This window comes from Ursus americanus, chromosome 20 (genome assembly GCF_024610735.1).
Source record: "Ursus americanus isolate L20-20 chromosome 20, mUrsAme1.1.p, whole genome shotgun sequence".
Lineage (NCBI taxonomy): Eukaryota > Metazoa > Chordata > Mammalia > Carnivora > Ursidae > Ursus > Ursus americanus.
Genome location: NC_142146.1, coordinates 176,599 through 195,681, shown reverse-complemented (window position 1 = coordinate 195,681; position 19,083 = coordinate 176,599). Strand labels below are relative to the sequence as shown.

General features: G+C 42.8%; 1 long non-coding RNA gene across 1 annotated transcript; it reads left to right on the top strand.

Moving 5' to 3' along the window:
* The first annotated feature begins 17,267 nt into the window (after positions 1-17,267).
* On the top strand, positions 17,268-18,784 carry LOC148108353 (uncharacterized). The gene is made up of 3 exons (XR_015727944.1): positions 17,268-17,486; positions 17,597-17,789; positions 17,981-18,784. It is a non-coding gene; the product is annotated as an uncharacterized LOC148108353 (long non-coding RNA).
* Positions 18,785-19,083: the final 299 nt, after the last annotated feature.

The following is a 19,083-nucleotide window of genomic DNA, read 5'->3' as shown; positions in this document are numbered from 1 at the left end:
CTCCTTTCCGGAACGCTGGGATCACGCCCTAAGCCGGAGACGCGCTCAATGACTGCGCCACCCAGGCGCCTCCGGTTGTGGGCTTCTTGATTTTTCAGCCTGCCTTCTGTGTTCTGGGGGAGGGGCCTGCCGCGCCGATACTCAGGCAACCCTGTTTGGTTAGAGTCTCCGTGTCCCCCACGAGGGGGGATGGGGATGGGCATGCTGTGAGCCGGTATTTCCAGGCTTTTGTTCTCTGGCGGCTTTCCCTGGCGGTTGGCTATGCCTCTTCTGAGAGTCAGAGCAGCAGAGGCTGCATTGTCACAGAACAGAGGGATTGCGGCCCGTTCTCCACTGATGTTCTGGCCACTTTAACTCTATTACTGTTGGTGCTGCTCAACCCTGCAGCGACCCGGGATGTGCGCACCAACTCGGCGACCCTGCCCTCACTTCCAGGGCCCATGCGTCTCTGTCCTTTGTGTTTCTAATGCCGCCAGCCACCGGCCGCCCCTGGCGCTCCCGGGTCTCCTGGTCTCAGTCTATGCCTGGTGAGCACACCAGGATTCCGGAGTTTCGTGAGAAGCCTGGTGGCGCGCGCACCCGGTTCAGGGTCTCAGTCTGCTGTTTTGCGGGTGCCGACCGCGAGTCCGCCCGCTCCCCCGTGCAGGTGGCCCGCCAGCCGCCAGCCGCCCCACGCGCGCTCCGGGAGTTCCCGGTCTCAGTCCGGATCCCGTGAGCACACCGGGATTCCGGTGTTCCGGGAGATGCCTGGTGGAGCGCGTTCACGGTTCACTGGTCTCAGTCCACTCTCGCGGGTGCCCTCCATGAGTCCGCCCGCTCCCCCGTGCAGGTGGCTGCCGCTTTTCGGCGCCCAAACGCGGCGGCTCCCTCCCCTTCCGTTTATCTTCCGATATCTGTGCACGGTTTACAGCTCCCCTCTTGGTACCTCAATACTCAGCGCTGGAGATGTTCATTTGTAGAGATCCAGATGTATCTTCCTGCGTCTCAGGCTGATTCTGTGGTTATTTAGGCTGGTCTGTTACCTATCCAGCTCGACTCAGGGGACCGGCTGAAAAAGGGGTCCCCTACTCCTCCGCCATCTTAACCCCTCCTGCCTGGACCACAACTTCTTAATCCAGTCATCTGTTGAAGGGCATCTTGGCTCCTTCCACGATATAGCTATTGTGAACAGCCCTGCTATGAACATTGGGGTTCATATGGCCCTTCTCCTCACTACGTCTGTATCTTTGGTTTAAATACCCAGTAGTGCAATGGCTGGACACAGGTTAGCTCTATTTTTAATCTTTTAAGGGACCTCCAAACTTTTTCCAAAGTGGCTGTACCAACTTGCATTCCCACCAACAATGTAGGAGGGATCCCCTTTCTCCACATCCTCTCTAACAATTGTTTCTTGCCTTGTCAATTTTTGCCATTCTAACTGGCTTAAGTTTGTATCTCCGTGTGATTTTGATATGAATTTCCCTGATGGCTAATGATTTTGAACATTTTTTAAAGTGTCTGTTAGCCATTTCTATGTCTTCACTGGAAAAGTGTCAGTTCATATCTTCTGCCCATTTTATGATGTTTATTTGTTTCTCACGTATTGAGTTTGAGAACTTCTTTAATAGATCTTGGATACCTGTCTTTTCTCTGTAGTATCATTTGCAAATGTATTCTCCCATTCCGTGGGCTGCCTCTTTGTTTTTCTGTTTCCTTGGCTGTGCAACAGTTTTTATATTGATGAAATCCCACAAGTTCATTTTATCTTTTGTCTCTCTTGCCTTTGGAGATGTGTCATAAAAAAGGTTGCTATGGCTGATGTCATAGAGGTTGTTGCCTATGCTCTTCTCTCGGATTTTGATGGATTTCTGTCTCACATTGAGGTCTTTCATCCATTTAGAGTTTATCTTTGTGTATGGTGTTAGGGAGTGGTCACGTTTCATTCTTTTGCATGTAGCTGTCCAATTTCCCCAGCACCATGTATTGAAGAGACTGTCTTTTTTCCACTGGATGTTGTTTCCTGCTTTGTCAAAAATCAGTTGCCCAGAGTCGAGGGCCCATTTCTGGGTTCTCTATTCTGTTCCATTGGTCTATGTGTCTGCTTTTGTGCCAGTACCATGCTGTCTTTGTGATCACAGCTTTGTAGTACAGCTTGAAATCTGGCATTGTGATGCCCCCAGCTTTGTTTTTCCTTTTCAACAATTCCTTGGCGATTCGGGGCCTTTTCTGGTTCCATACAAATTTAAGGGCTGTTTTTTCGAGTTCTTTGTAAAATCTCATCGGTATTTTGATCGGGATAGCATTGAAAGTGTAGATTGCTCTGGGTAGCATGGACATTTTAACTATGTTAATTCTTCCGATCCATGAGCATGGAGTATTTTTCCATCTCTTTGTGTCTTCCTCTATGTCTTTCAAAAGTGATTTATAGTTTCTAGAATATAGGTCCTTTACATCTCTGGTTAATTCCTAGGTAACATATGTTTTTTGGTGCTATTGTAAATGGGCTGGATTCCCTAATTTCTCTTTCTTCAGTCTCATTATTCGTGTATAGAAATGCAACTGATTTCTGAGCATTGATTTTCTATCCCACCCCATTACTGAATTGCTCTATAACTTCTCATATTTTGCGCGTGTATTCTATTGGGTTTTCCATGTAGAGTATCATGTCATCTGCGAAGAGAGACATTTTGACTTCTTTGCTGATTTGGATACCTTTTATCCCTTTTTGTTGTCTGCTGTTGCAAGGACTTCTAGTACTATGTTGAATAATAGTGGCGAGAGTGGGTATCCTTGTTGAGTTCCTGATCTTAAGGGAAAGGCTTCCAGCTTTTCCCCATTGAGAATATTTTCTGTAGCCTTTCCATAGATGGCTTTTATGAGATTGAGAAATGAACCCTCTATTCCTACACTCTGAAGGGTTTTAATCAGGAAAGGATGCTGTATTTTGTCAAATGTTTTTTCTGGATCAGTTGAGGGGATCATATGGTTCCTGAGTCTTTTCTTGTTGATATAATGTATCACGCTGATCGATTTGCGAATATTGAACCACGCTTTCATCCCAGGGATGAATCCCACTTGTTCATGATGGATAATCGTTTTAATGTACTGTTGGATTCTATTAGCCAGAATCTGGTTGAGGATTTTGGCATCTATATTCATTAGGGAAATTGGTCTGTAATTCTTCTTTTTGAGGGGGTCTTTGCCTGTTTTGCGGATCAAGGTAATATTGGCCTCATAGAATGAGTTTGGTAGCTTTCCTTCTGTTGCTATTTTTTGAAATAGCTTTAGGAGAATAGGTATTATTTCTTCTTTGAATGATTGGTAGAATTCCCCAGGAAAACCGTCCGGGCCTGGAGTTTTGTTATGTGGAAGGTTGTTTATCACTGGCTCAATCTCTTCATAATTAATTGGCCTGTTTAAAAAGTCAATTTCTTCCTGTTTCAGTCTTGGTAGTATATAGGTTTCTAGGAAGGCCTCCATCTCTTCCAGATTGCTTAATTTATTGGCATATAGCTGTTTGTAAAAGTTTCTAATAATCATTCCAATTTCATTGGTGTTGGTCATGACCTCTCCTTTTTCATTCATAATTTTATTAATTTAGGTCCTTTCTCTATTCATTTGTATAAGTCTTGCCAGTGTTTTGTAAATATTATTGATTCTCTCAAAGAACCAGCTTCTAGTCCTGTTGATCTGCTCTACTGTACTTCTGGTTTCTAGTTCATTGATTTCTGCTCTAGTTTTGGTCAACTGCTTTCTCGTGAGTGGATTAGGCATGTCCCTCTGTTGCTGTTCCAGCTTCTTGAGGTGAGAATATAAAAACTGCATTTTAGATTTTTCTATTCTTTTGAGTGAGACTTGGATGGCTATGTATTTCCCCCTTAGGACTGCCTTTGCAGTATCCCATAGGTTTTGGACCATTGTGTTTTCATTCCCGTTGGTCTCCATAAATTGTTTAAATATATTTTTGATTTCCTGGTTCATTGGGTCATTCCTGAGCAGGATGGTTCTTAGTTTCCAAGTGTTTGAGTTTTTTTCCAAAATCTTCCTTGTTTTTGAGTTCCAATTTCAGAGTGTTGTGCTCTGAGAATATGAGGGGATAATTTCAGTTTTTCGTATCAGTTGAGACCTGATTTGTGTCCCAGAACATGGTCTAATCTTGAGAATGTTCCATGGGCATTAGAATAGAATGAGTATTCTTTGGTTCTGGGGTACAGTGTTCTATATATATCTATGAGGTCTAACTCGTCTAGCATGGCATTCAAAGCTCTTGTTTCTATGTTGGTTTTCTGCTCCGGTGCTCTGTCTGTTGCTGATAGTGGAGTGTTGAGGTTCCTACTTTTAATGTATTTTTATCTATATATCTCTTTATTCCGGTTAAGAGTTGGCTTGTGTATCTTGCTGCTCCCCTGTTGGGGGCATATATATTTATAATTATCATATCCACTTGTTGGATACATCCTTTAAGAATAATATAGTGCCCTTATGTGTCTCTAACTATAGTCTTTAGTTTCAAATCCAATCTGTCTGACATGAGAATTGCTACCCCAGCTTTCTTTTCAGGTCCATTGGCGTGAAAGATGGTATTCCATCCTTTTAGTCTGAATGTATCTTTAGGTTCAAAATGAGTGTTTGTAGACAGCAAATGGATGGGTCATGTCTTTTTATCCAATCAGCAACCCTGTGGTGTTTTATGGGAGCATTTAGGCCATTTACATTGAGACGGATTATTGAGAGATGTGATTTTAATGATGCCATATTGCCAGTAAAGTCTTTGTTTCCATAGATTGTGACTTTATGCTCTGTATCACTCTTGGGGCCTTTTTACTTTTATAGAACCCCCCCCCCTTAATATCTCCTGTAGGGCTGGTTTTGTGGTTAAAAAAATTGGTCAATGACCACGATTCTGGAAGGTCTTTATTTCTCCATCAATTCTGAATGACAGCCTTGCTTGATAAAGGATCCTTGGCTGCATGTTTTTCTCTGAAAGAGATTTAAAAATGCCTCCCAACCCTTTGTCTCATTCCAGGTCTGTGGAGAGAGGTCAGACGTAATTCTGATATCTTTGCCTTGGTACGTGAGAAATTTCTTTGCCCTGGCCGCTTTCAATACTGTATCCTTGCATCTAATATTTGCGAAATGCACTATGACGTGACATGGCGTGGGTTTGTCGTGGTTGAGCTTGGAAGGGGTCCTCTCTGCCTCTTGGACACGAATGTTTGTTTCCCTTGCTAGATTAGGGAAGTTTTCAGCTACAATTTGTTCAAATATCTCTTCTAGACCTCTGTTTTTCTCTACGTCCTCAGGAATGCCGATGATTCTGACACTGGAACATTTTATTGAGTCAGTCATTTCCCGTAACCCACATTCCTGTGTGTGGATTTTTTTGAGTCCAGATTCTTTTAGCTTTTTCCTCTACTAACCCATCTTCCAATTCGCTGATACGTCCTTCTGCCTCATTCACCCTGGCCAACAGAGCCTCTAGTTTTGACTGCATTTGGCTCCTAGAATTTTTAATTTCTGCCAGATTCGCTCATATTTCTGCCCTTAGAGATTCTATGTTCTCATTAACAATTTTGTCAATATTTTTTTCAAGTCTACAAATCATCTTGACCATTGTTACTCTGAATTCGATTTCTGATAATTTGGTTATATCCATATCCATAAGTTCTGTGGCAGAGGCCACAAACTCATTGTCTTTTCTTTGCTGGGGGGGGGGGGACTTCTCCTCATATTCAGATGAGGAGAGGTTGTGGTGTTGTACAGAGCCCAAATTATTGACCACGACCCAGGCCGTGCGCCCTTGTTTTATAGGGATCTTAGGTATGGGGGCTTCTTGATTTTTCAGCCTGCCTTCTGAGGTAGGGGCCTGCCGTGCCGATACTTGGGCAACCCTGTTTGGGTAGAGTCTCTGTGTACCCTGCGAAGGGGGATGGGGGTGGGCACACTGTGAGCTGGTCTTTCCAGGCTTCTTTTCTCTGGCGGCTTTCCCTGGTGGTTTGCTGTGCTTCTTCTGAGAGTCAGAGCAGCAGTGGCCGAATCTCAGCCTCTGTCTCAGAACAGATGGATTGCGGACCATTCTCCACTGATGTTCTGGCCACTTTAACTCTGTTTCTGTTGGTGCTGCTCAACCCTGCACTGTCCAGGATGTGAGCCCCACACCTGGCTTCCCAGCTCTCACCTACAGGGCCAGTGTCTCTCTGTCTGTGTTTCTAACACCGCCAGCCGCCCCTGCATGCTCCAGGAGCTTTATGTGTCTCTTTCTTACACACATTTGCACAAGCTTCCGTTTTCATGACAGAGGAGTGTGAGATGCCAGATGGTTTCTCTACGGTGTTCCTTCGTAGATTCAGTACATGGCACTTTCCTTATGTTTTCTTAGGCACTTGTACAAACGGTTTCATCTTCAAGACTGAAGACATGACTTCAAAGATGGCTTCGGTACAATGTTCTTTCCTAAAGTTGGTTCACCTCCCTTTCCTTATGCTTTTATTCCCAATCAGACACATGCTTCCATCATCATGACAGATTATGGGACTTGGAAAACCCTTTCCATACCCTCTTCTTCCTGAGATTACGGCTATGGCTGTTTCCTTAAGGTTCAACACACGTATTGGTAAACCCTGCTGTTTTCACTGATCAACGTTGCCTTGTCTCTACAAAAACATGGTTCGCTGAATTGACTGATGGCACTTTCCTTTCGTTTTCACACAACTTTTGAAGGGCTTTCCTCCTCATGACTGATGTGAGTTGAGAGATGCTTTCCTTGTAGTGTTCTTACATGGTTCAACAAAAGGCATTATCTCGATGCTTGCAGGCACAGTTTTGTACAATGCTCCCAATTCATGACACCAGATGTGAGGTGCAAGACGCTTTTATATAGAGTGTTCTCTCCTTGAGTAAAGTAGGTGTCCCTTTCCCTATGCATTTGTAGACACTTTTGAAAATCTTGACATCTTCCTAACAGAAGATGTGACTTGGATGAGGGTGTCCATTCGGTGTTCTGACTGAGATTTGGGTATATTGTTCTTTCCTTAAGGTTCAACGCACGTATTGGACAACGCATATATATTCCTGGGTCACCATGTTACTTCGATGTTGCCTATCAACACTGACCTGGTACTCACAACTACTTAGGACCTCTCCTTATGCTTTCACTCACACTTCTGCATGTACTTCCATCTTCATTACAGAAGATGTGAGTTGGGAGATCTTTTCCAAGGGTGTTCTTACCTGAGCATACAGCATGTTCCTTAGGTTTTCATACAGTTTTGGAACATACATCCATCTTCATGAAGGTAGTTGTGATTTGGAAGGTTGTCTCTAGATGGTGCTCTTTCTTAGTGTTAAGCATATGGCACTTCTCTTACGATTCAACAGAGATATTTGAAAATCTCTCTTCATACATCAGGATGTTTGAAATCTCTTCCTCTATACAGAACATTGGTGCTCAGAGTCGAGTAAATGGCATTTCTTTACACATTCCCTCACCCTTTAGCCAATGCTTCCAGGGTCATGTGAAAAGGTGTTTCAGAGGGTATTCTATGGAGTTCTCTTGTAAAGTTAAGCATACGATAATTCCCTTAAGCTGAGAAACACTCTCTTGTATATGCTTCCAGCTTCATGAAAGAACACGTGCCTTTAAAGATGGATTAGGTACTGTCCTTTTTTGGAGCCATGTCTCTGCCACTTTCCTTATGTTTTCACCACAACGTTGCAAACATTTTTGTCTTCATGACAGAAGCCGTGGTTTGTAAGATGCTATCTACCCAGTGCTCTCACCTACTAAGTTTATGGCACTTTCCTTAAGTTTCAACACATAGGGAAGAAAACCCTGGTTGATCCATTTGTCAGGAGGTGGGTTCGATATCGTTTTCTATCTAGACAGATTTGGTTCTCAGAATTAAGTAGACAGCCCTTTCTCTACGTGCTTGCACACACTCTTGCCAAGGCTTCCATCTTCACAACAGAAGTTGTGAGTTGAGACATGATGTCTATACAGTGTTCTTCTATAGAGTGAGGCAACGCGCTTTATGCATCTCTTTTTGTACACACTTTTTCACATGCTTCCTTTTTCATGCCAGAAAACAGTGAGATGCAGGGCGCCTGGGTGGAAGAGCAGTTAAGCGTCTGCCTTCAGCCAGGGCGTGATCCCGGCATTGTGGGATCGAGCCCCACATCAGGCTCCTCTGCTGTGAGCCTGCTTCTTCCTCTCCTACTCCCCCTGCTTGTGTTCCCTCTCTCACTGGCTGTTTTGCTGTCAAATTAATAAATGAAATCTTAAAACAAAAGAAAAAGAAGGGTTGCAGATTGGATAAAAAGAAATGACCCATCCATTTGCTGTCTACAAGAGACTCATTTCGAACCCAAAGATGCATTCAGACTGAGAGTAAGGGGATGGAGTACCATCTTTCACGCAAATGGACTTCAAAAGCAAGCTGGGGTAGCAATTCTCATATCAGATAAATTGGATTTTAAACTACAGACTATTGTTAGAGATGCAGAAGGGCACTATATTATTCTTAAAGGAAGTATTCAACAAGTGGATATGACAATTATATATGCCCCCAACAGGGGAGCAGCAAGATACACAAGCCAACTCTTAACCAGAATAAAGAGACATATAAATAAAAATACATTAATAGTAGGGGACCTCAACACTCCACTATCAGAAATAGACAGAACACCCTGGCAAAAACTAAGCAAAGAATCAAAGGCTTTGAATGCCATACTTGACAAGTTGGACCTCATAGATATATATAGAACACTACACCCCAGAACCAAAGAATACTCATTCTATTCTAATGCCCATGGAACATTCTCAAGAATAGACCATGTTCTGGGACACAAAACAGGTCTCAGCCGATACCAAAAGATTGAAATTATCCCCTGCATATTCTCAGACCACAACGCTCTGAAATCAAAACTCAACCACAAGGAAAAATTTGGAAGAAGCTCAGACACCTGGAGACTAAGAACCATCCTGCTCAGGAATGACTCGATAAACCAGGAAATCAAAAATCAAATTAAACAATTTATGGAGACCAATGGGAATGAAAATACAACAGTCCAAAAATCTATGGGATACTGCAAAGGCAGTCCTAAGGGGGAAATACATAGCCATCCAAGCCTCACTCAAAAGAATAGAAAAATCTAAAATGCAGTTTTTACATTCTCACCTCAAGAAGGTGGAACAGCAACAGAGGGACAGGCCTAATCCACACACGAGGAAGCAGTTGACCAAAATTAGAGCTGAGATCAATCAAGCAGAAACCAGAAGTACAGTAGAGCAGATCAACAGGACTAGAAGCTGGTTCTTGGAGAGAATCAATAAAATTGACAGACCACTGGCAACGCTCATTCAAAAGAAAAGAGAAAGGACCCGAATATTAATATTATGAATGAAAAAGGAGAGGTCACGATGAACACCATTGAAATTGGAAGGATTATTAGAAATTTGTATCAACAGCTATATGCCAATAAACTAAGCAATCTGGAAGAGATGGAATCCTTCCTGGAAACCTATAAACTACCAAGATTGAAAGAGGAAGAAATTGATTTCTTAAACAGGCCAATTAATGATGAAGAAATTGAGTCAGTGATAAACAACCTTCCAAATAACAAAACTCCAGGCCCGGACGGTTTTCCTGGGGAATTCTACCAAACATTCAAAGAAGAAATAATACCTACTCTCCTAAAGCTATTTCAAAAAATAGAAACAGAAGGAAAGCTACCAAACTCATTCTATGAGGCCAATATTACCTTGATCCCCAAACCAGGCAAAGACCCCCTCAAAAAGGAGAATGACAGACCGATTTCCCTAATGAATATGGACGCCAAAATCCTCAACAAGATACTTGCTAATAAAATCCAACAGTACATTAAAAGAATTACCCATCACGATCAAGTGGGATTCATACCTGGGATGCAAGCGTGGTTCAATATTCGCAAATCCATCAGCGTGATATATCATATCAACAAGAAAAGACTCAGGAACCATATGATCCTCTCAATTGATGCCGAAAAAGCATTTGACAAAATACAGCATCCTTTCCTGATTAAAACCCTTCAGAGTGTAGGAATAGAAGGTACATTTCTCATTCTCATAAAAGCCATCTGTGAAAAGCCTACTGCAAATATTATTCTCAATGGGGAAAAGCTGGAAGCCTTTCCCTTAAGATCAGGAACTCGACAAGGATGCCCCCTCTCGCCACTATTATTCAACATCGTACTGGAAGTCTTTGCAACAGCAATCAGACGACAAAAAGGGATCAAAGGTATTCAAATCGGCAAAGAAGAAGTCAAAATGTCTCTCTTCGCAGATGACATGATACTCTATATGGAAAACCCAAAAGAAGCCACTCCCAAACTATTAGAAGTTATAGAGCAATTCAGTAATGTGGTGGGATACAAAATTAATGCTCAGAAATCAGTTGCATTTCTGTACACAAATAACGAGACCGAAGAAAGAGAAATTAGGGAATCCATCCCATTTACAATAGCACCAAAAACCGTACGTTACCTTAGAATTAACCAGAGACGTAAAGGACCTATATTCTAGAAACTATAAATCACTCTTGAAAGACATTAAGGAAGACATAAAAAGATGGAAAGGTATTCCATGCTCAAGGATCAGAAGAATTAACATAGTTAAAATGTCCATACTACCCTGAGCCATCTACACTTTCAATGCTATCCCGATCAAAATACTGAGGACATTTTTCAAAGAACTGGAACAAATAGTCCTTAAATTTGCATGGAAACAGAAAAGACCCCGAATCTCCAAGGAACTGTTGAAAAGGAAAAATAAAGCTGGGGGCATCACAATGCCAGATTTCGAGCTGTACTACAAAGCTGTGATCACAAAGACAGCATGGTACTGGCACAAAAGCAGACACATAGACCAATGGAACAGAATAGAGAACAGAGAAATGGACCCTCGGCTCTTTGTGCAGCTAATATTTGAGCAAGGAGGAAAAAACATTCGGTGGGAAAAAAGTCTCTTCAATAAATGGTGCTGGGAAAATTGGACAGCTACATGCAAAAGAATGAAACTTGACCACTATCTCACACCATACACAAAAATAAACTCCAAATGGATGAAAGACCTCGATGGGAATCCATCAAAATTCTAGAGGAGAACATAGGCAGCAACCTCCACGACATCGGCCAAAGCAACCTTTTTCATGATACATCCCCAAAGGCAAGAGAAACAAAAGATACAATGAATTTATGGGACTTCATCAAGATTAAAAGTTTCAGCACAGTCAAGGAAACAGTCAGAAAAACTAAGAGGCAGCCCACGGAATGGGAGAAGATATTTGCAAATGACACTACAGATAAAGGACTGGTATCCAAGATCTACAAAGAACTTCTCAAACTCAATACACGAGAAACAAATAAACAAATCAAAAAATGGGCAGAAGATATGAACAGACACTTTTCCAATGAAGACATACAAATGGCTAACAGACACATGAAAAAATGTTCAAAATCATTAGCCATCAAGGAAATTCAAATCAAAACCACACTGAGATACCACCTTACGCCAGATAGAATGGCAAAAATAGACAAGGCAAGAAACAACAATTGTTGGAGAGGATGTGGAGAAAGGGGATCCCTCCTACATTGTTGGTGGGAATGCAAGTTGGTACAGCCACTCTGGAAAACCGTGTGGAGGTCCCTTAAAAAGTTAAAAATTGAGCTACCTTATGATCCAGCCATTGCACTACTGGGTGTTTACCCCAAAGATACAGACGTAGTGAAGAGAAGGGCCATATGCACCCCAATGTTCACAGCAGCAATGTCCACAATAGCTAAATCGTGGAAGGAGCCGAGATGCCCTTCACAGATGACTGGATTAAGAAGTTGTGGTCCATATATACAATGGAATATTACTCAGCTATCAGAAAGAACGAGTTCTCAACATTTGCTACAACATGGATGGCACTGAAGGAGCTAATGCTAAGTGAAATAAGTCAAGCAGAGAAAGACAAGTATCATATGATTTCTCTCATCTATGGAACAAAAGAACTAGGAAGATCGGTAGGAGAAGAAAGGGATAAAGAAAGGGGGGGTAATCAGAAGGGGGAATGAAACATGAGAGACTATGGACTATGAGAAACAAACTGAGGGCCTCAGAAGGGAGGGGGGTGGGGGAATGGGATAGACCGGTGATGGGTGGTAAGGAGGGCACATATTGCATGGTGCACTAGGTGTTATACGCAACTAATGAATCATCGAGCCTTACATCGGAAACCGGGGATGCACTGTATGTTGACAAACATAATAAAACATTAAAAAAAGAAAAAAAAAAGAAAAACTGTGAGATGCAAGATGCTTTCTCTATGGTGTTCTTTCAGAGACTTCAGTATATGGCACTTTCCTTATGTTTTCTTAGACGCCTGTTGAAATGCTTTCATCTTCATGATAGAATACGTGAGGTGAAAGATGGCTTCGATACAATATTCTGTCTTAAATATTCGTTATTGGCCCTTTCCCTATGCTTTTATTCCCACTCTGAAACATTCTTCCATCATCATGACAGACGACGGGAGTTGGAAGACTGTTTCCATGCACTCCTATTACTGAGAGTTACATCTGGGGCTGTTTCCTTAAGTGAACCTTAAGGAAACATAGGGAAGCCCTAGTGTCTTCACTGATCAAAGTTGCCGTCTCTCTACACAAACTCTTTAGCTAATTGACTGATTGCACTTTCTTTTTGTTTTCACACAACCTTTTCGAATGGCTTTCATCCACATGAAAGAAGTGAGTTGAGTGATGCTTTCTGTGTAGTATTATTACAGTTTTAAATGAAGTGCATTATCTTGATGCTCGCAGGCACTGTTTTGCACAATGCTCCCACTTCATGAGAAAAGATGTGAGGTGCAAGATGCTTTTAGATAGAGTATTCTCTCCTAGTGTAAAGTAGGTGACACCTTCCTTATGCATTCGTAGACACTTGAAAAACTTGCGATCATCCTCACAGAAGCTGTGACTTGGAAGATGGTGTCCATTTGGTGTTCTGACTGAGATTTGTATATAGTGCCCTCTTCCTTAAGGTTCAAGGCACGTGCTGGACAACGGGTGTATATTCATGGGTCACCATGTTACTTCGATGTTGCCTTCTATCAACACGGAGTTGTTTCTCACAACTACTTAGATAGGACCTCTCCTTATGCTTTCACTTGCACTTCTGCAAGTACTCCCATCTTCATTACAGAAGATGTGAGTTGAAAGATTTTTTCCAAGGGTGTTCTTACCTGAGCATACAGAATGTTCCTTAGGTTTCATGCAGATTTTGGAACATACATCCACCCTCATGAACTTGATTTGGAAAGTTGTCTCCAGATGGTGCTCTTTAATAGTGCTAAGCGTATGGCACTTCTTTTACCGTTCAACACAGATATTTGAAAAAGCTTCTCTCTTCATCAGGATGTTTGAAGTTTCATTCTCTATACAGAACCTTGGTGCTCAGAGTGGAGTAAACGTCATTTCTTTACAAGTTCCTTTACCCTTGAGCCAATGCTTTCAGCCTCATGAGAAAAGATCTGAGTTTCAGACAGTGTCCTACGGATTTCCCTCATAAAGTTAAGCGTATGATAATTCCCTTATGCTGAGAAACACTTCTGAGAATGCTTCCAACTTCGTAAAAGAAGATGTGCCTTGAAGGATGGATTCGGTACGGTCGTTTCTTGAAGCTAAGTCTCTGCCACTTTCCTTATGCTTTCAGGGCAATGATGCAAACGTTTCCATCTTCATGACAGAATTTGTTGGTTGAAAGATGCTATCTACCCAGTGCTCTCACCTACTATTAAGTTTATGGCACTTTCGTTAAGGTTCAACACACAGGAAAGAAACCCTGGTTGATCCATTTGTCAGGAGGTTGGTTTGATATTGTTTTCTATCTACACAGATTTGGTTCTTAGAATTAAGTAGACGGCACTTCTTTATGAGCTCGCACACATTCTTACTACACTTCACTACAGAAGTTGTGAGTTGAGACATGGTGTCAATACAGTGTTCCTGTATAGAGTGAAACAACGTGCTTTATGCGTCTGTTTTCACAGACAGTTTTGCACATACTTCCGTTTTTATGACAGAAGACTGTGAGATGCAAGATGCTTTCTCTATGGTGTTCTTTCGTGGACTTCAGTATATGGCACTTTCCCTACGTTTTCTTAGACACCTGTGCCAATAGTTTCATCTTCACGACCGAAGATGTCAGGTGAATGTTGGCTTTGATACAATGTTCTTCCTTGAAGATTGGTTAGTGGCCCTTATGCTTTCATTCCCACTCTGCAACATGCTTCCATCATCATGACAGAGGATGGGAGTTGGAAGACCCTTACCATGCTCTTCTTACTGAGAGTTACGTCTATGGCAGTTTCCTTAAGGTTCAACACACATATTGGAAAACCCTGGTGTCTTCAGTGATCAACGTTACCGTCTCTCTGCACAAACCTGATTCACTGAATGGAGTGATGGCACTTTCTTTTCGTTTTCACACAACATTTTTGATCGGCATCCTCTTTTTTTGGAAATTTTGTTTGGAAATTTTAATATGCCTTTCTCAATATCTGATGGAAAAAGCAGACAAAACATTGGTAACAAATGTGACCTAATTGACGTCTATGTAATATTGCATAATACGTGCAGAATACATTATTTCCAGTGGTCATAGACTATTTACCCAAACAGATGATATGTTGTTCCATGAATCATGTCTACATTTTAACATCCTGAAACTAACTAGATTCTATTCGTAGGCCACCAAGGAATAGAGCCCGAGTCCTCATGAAAAGAAGACCAGGAAATCCCTCCATGTTTAAAAATTCAATGTAACTTTGCTGCATATCCTAAGGGTCAGAGAGGGAATCGCAATGGACATTTTCCACCTTTTCTACATCAGGGCTCACACACAATGGCCCTTTGTCTCTGAAGAGCACTGACTATCCTAACATAGACAGGACTTAAGCCTCCTATCAGAGTTCTGCATGTCCCAGGCACACCTGGCAGCCTTGGCCTGTGCCCACACACACCTCCCTCCAGCTTTCCTTTCTGGTGGCATTGTGTTAAGGTAGTCAACATAGCCATATGGAGATGAGAAGCTCCCCACTCCTAGTGATGATGTTGCTATTGTCCCCACCAAGCTAATAACATGATTTCTGAGAGAATTACAACAAAAGAGCAGTTTCTTGACCTTCATGAAAGTGTGAAAATCATCTCGTGAGTCATCTTTTCGAAACACGGTTTCACCATGTGTTCTTTTCTCTGGAAAAGATATAGACCCAATGGTAATTATGGCTCCTGAGCACCTGCTCTTGGGAGAATCCATACTGGCTCTGAGTAGCATTCTCCCTCGTAAACTTCTCAACTGGGGTGTAGATAGAATGAGTCCCATTTTTAGATGGATAGACAAAGGCTCAGAAATGATATGAATTACAGAGGATTTTAGTGTCAGAAACCTAAGTGTGATCTCCAAACTGACTCCAAATCCCTTGTTCTTCCATACAAGGTACCATTTCGCTCTACCCCAGGTCTTCTCAATCTGGAAACCTAGGAAGTATTAGGATTTTCTTGTTGTGTGGCCAAATGGAATGAATTCGGCTGCCTTTTCACCTCTGCCCATCATGATCATGAAGATAATTCTCTCAGTGGAGGACCTTTGAGTCGGAGACTTAAAGATCCCTAGGAATAGAGATACTATACTATTTTTCTGATATTAAAGTGACTGAAAGAACTATGCTTTTTTAATTGATGGAGGCTCTGGTCTGTAGAGTGTCCTGTAAGGTCGGAAATAGTATTTAAAGCAGTTAGCCTCTTCTATAGAGTGAGACAATGCTTCTAAAGATTTCCTAAATATTCCCTTACCTGTGATTATTTATTCCCAACCATCGTAGTGTTTCTATGTTACGATTATGATTTCATTAAGGCCAACGTTGCGGAGAAAGAACTTAGTGTATCCAGGGGCACTTTCGTGTTGTGACAGTGAGCTATTCTGTTGTATTCTGTAGTCCAAGGGAATGGTGCCAGACATCTCTAAGATGTGTAAAATTCTGACTGTAAATGATCTCTATGCTTCAGAGATTTGGGCAGGACAAGGGGAGGAGTCCAGAGACCATGAACGCCTCTGTTACCTGTGTTGACCATGGAGCAGGTAACCTTCTGTAGGGGTCCTTTGATGTCTCTTTACTATTGGAAAGGTGCTTTCATCTCACGTTCCACCATTTGGTAGTGATGATAAGGATAAGAGTAATTTTTATGTCATACCATCTGTGAGGCCTGATCTTGGCCTCCCAGGAAAGCTCTCCTTTAACATTTTACCCAGCTCAAAATGACTGGGCAAACCCTCAAAGCATGGGCCCTATTTCTGCCCCCAGCACTTATTGTCCATATGCATCAAAAAGAAAAAGAGAACCAAAAAATGCCTTTGCCAACATCAAGGTGAGAACACAAAAGAACCTTTCTTGCTCCCATAAGATTAAAGTCATACTGATTTGTACATACTGAAAACATAAGAAAAAGTCTGTCACTTTCTGGAACCTTCTTCCTCATCGTGATGTATAACTGTACGTAGCACAACTCAGAACAAATATATGACCCTGCCCTAAATGTTCCTTCCCTGGAGCACTCCCTTCTTTGTGAATATTGTGTCTCCCAGGCAGCTGTCCTTGACTTGGGTTTGAATAAAACTCTCTTCCTTCCTCTCTAAAATGTTTTAAAAGGTTCCTTCATTTAGTGTCGACAATAACACTCTGTTTTCAAGTGAAAAATAAATGTTCCTGGTTCACAACCGCGACAGAACAGAAGGCCGGCTTTTCCTTCCTTCCCTGTAGAACTAAGCATGTGTATATAGATTGCAGCACAAATGGGCTCACCCTAGAAGGATGTTTTGAAGGTCTGAGAAGCACTATCCACTCCATGGGTGAGACAAGAAGGCAAAGCTATTCCCGCTTGGAGCATTCCTTTTGGCGCTTAAAATTGCCTTGGATATGCATAAAAGCATTGCATTTCCTAAAGCCCAAGGCTGGAACAGTCTGAGAGCAGCTGACCTTGCCAGGAACCAGGCACACCCTTGCAGGAAGGGTTGGTGCAGAAGGGAAGGGGCAGGGCTCTGAGGGTGGTCTGCAGCTAGAGGGGTCTGCGAAAGGGGCCGTGTGTGTGTGTGTGTGTGTGTGTGTGTGTGTGTGTGTGTGTGTGTGTGTGTGTGTGTGTGATTGCAGCCCTGCCCATGATCCCCGTCATGCCTGCTCAGGGCGTTTAGCCAAGGAGGTGCCTCCTGGACCTCTGCACTCCCAGAGTTGTGAGTCATGGGGCCGGTTGCCTGGCATTCAAGGAGTTGGAAGCATCATACTCCCCAAGCAATCACCCCATGGGGGTGGAGCTACGTCTCTGTGTGCAGATCCGGAGCAGCCCAAGGACGCAGACCAGGAGCCAAGGAAGTGGAGTTTTGAGAGAGTGGACCTGTGGAGTTCCTGGCTGGGTGAATGCATGCTGTGTGGCCATAGGTGGGCTTTCTGGGAGTAGGGGCACCCCGGGTAAGAGGCAGGGTTCTGGAAGGGCATGTTGAGAGAGTTCATCATGGAGACTCAGTTTTCTTTCCTTTTTCCCTTGAAAGTCTCTTCTGCCTAGTCTCCGTCAACTGGCCATACACTCCAGACCCAGGAACTCCAGGGCACCCGCTCAGCAAAGCTTTTGTGGGATGGTTCGCAGACATTCCAGGGTTTCCCGTGTTCCCCAAGAAGAGCGAGAGAAAGGACCGCACAGTCCCCAACTTCAGTGCGGTGCCCCTGTCCCCCGACACAGTGCAGGTAATGGACCTTGAGCAGTTCCCCGAGTTCAGCAGGGTATTCCCTGTTCCCTCAGGCACAGGTGGGGCGCTAGGAAGGCCCAGAGCCGTTACCCAACTTCAGCATTGTGCTAGCTGTTTCCTGGGAATGGTGGCAATGGGCTGGGAGATAATTACTACTAAAAGACAAGTCTATGTTTCCCCTTCTCCCAGAAACCACAGCAGGTGTGCAGGCTTTAGGTCCGAGGAGCTGCTTCTCCCCATCTGACAACACTTCTCTGCTCTGGCTCCACGACACCCTACGTTCTGAACGTCTGCATCTGAGTCAGTGAGGCAGCTTGACACGGGATCCAGCATTCAGAGAAAGCGGCAGGTCCATTTGGAGAAATGTCATATCCACATCAGGACATGAACCCACCATCTCCTGGGTTTTTCTCTTTTCTCTAGTTGAGCCATGAAGTAAAACTTAAGTAATAGTTGTCAGCGTTCTGAATTTGGTGAAGGAGGTACTTAGTTTCTGAGCTTGGAGCACTTTGCAGGGGATCCCATTTTCTCTGTTCATTGACTGCTTATGAATGTATTTTGAACAGCTGTTTCCTAGAAACACTTTCATTAGAAAGGGAAGGTGAGGTTTACTCTTTGTCTATTTTTAAGATATACGTTTGACAGTGTTTATACAGTTGGGCCTAAGATATGGGTGAGTGGCCACCATTTAGTGTTAGATGGCCTTTTGTCGTCACATACAAATATGGATGATGTCTTTCCAATTGTCAAAGGTGATGTTTCATCACTGATTAGTCTTTTCATCCCAAGAGTTACAATGGGGGTCGAGGGAAAATTCAAAATTATTCAGAGCAGCATTTTGCTGTTTAAAATATATGCTGGTGTTGGGTAGTAAGGAGGGCACATATTGCATGGTGCACTGGGTGTTATATGCAACTAATGTATCATCGAAATTTACTGTACTGTATGGAGACTATAACATTATGTAATAAAAAACAATAAAAAAATAAAGGTAAACCTTGTGTATCTAACTATACCAGATGTATCACCTCGATATTTTGAAGTGCCATATTCAATCTGCTGTTTCTTTGGTAGTGGAGTCAGAGGAGAGTCTTTGGGAATTCCTTTCGATAGAGGCATGGTGGTGGCTACAATTGGGTAGGCGACAGGGGCCCTGGGCTGAGTTCTGGAACTGCTTTCCTGATGCTGGGTGAGTCAGGTTATGCCAAAGAGTTTCTGTTTCTTCCCTATGAGATTGACAAAAACCGGCTTCCAACGGAAAAATCTTTCATAACGTGCAAACATGCTCACAA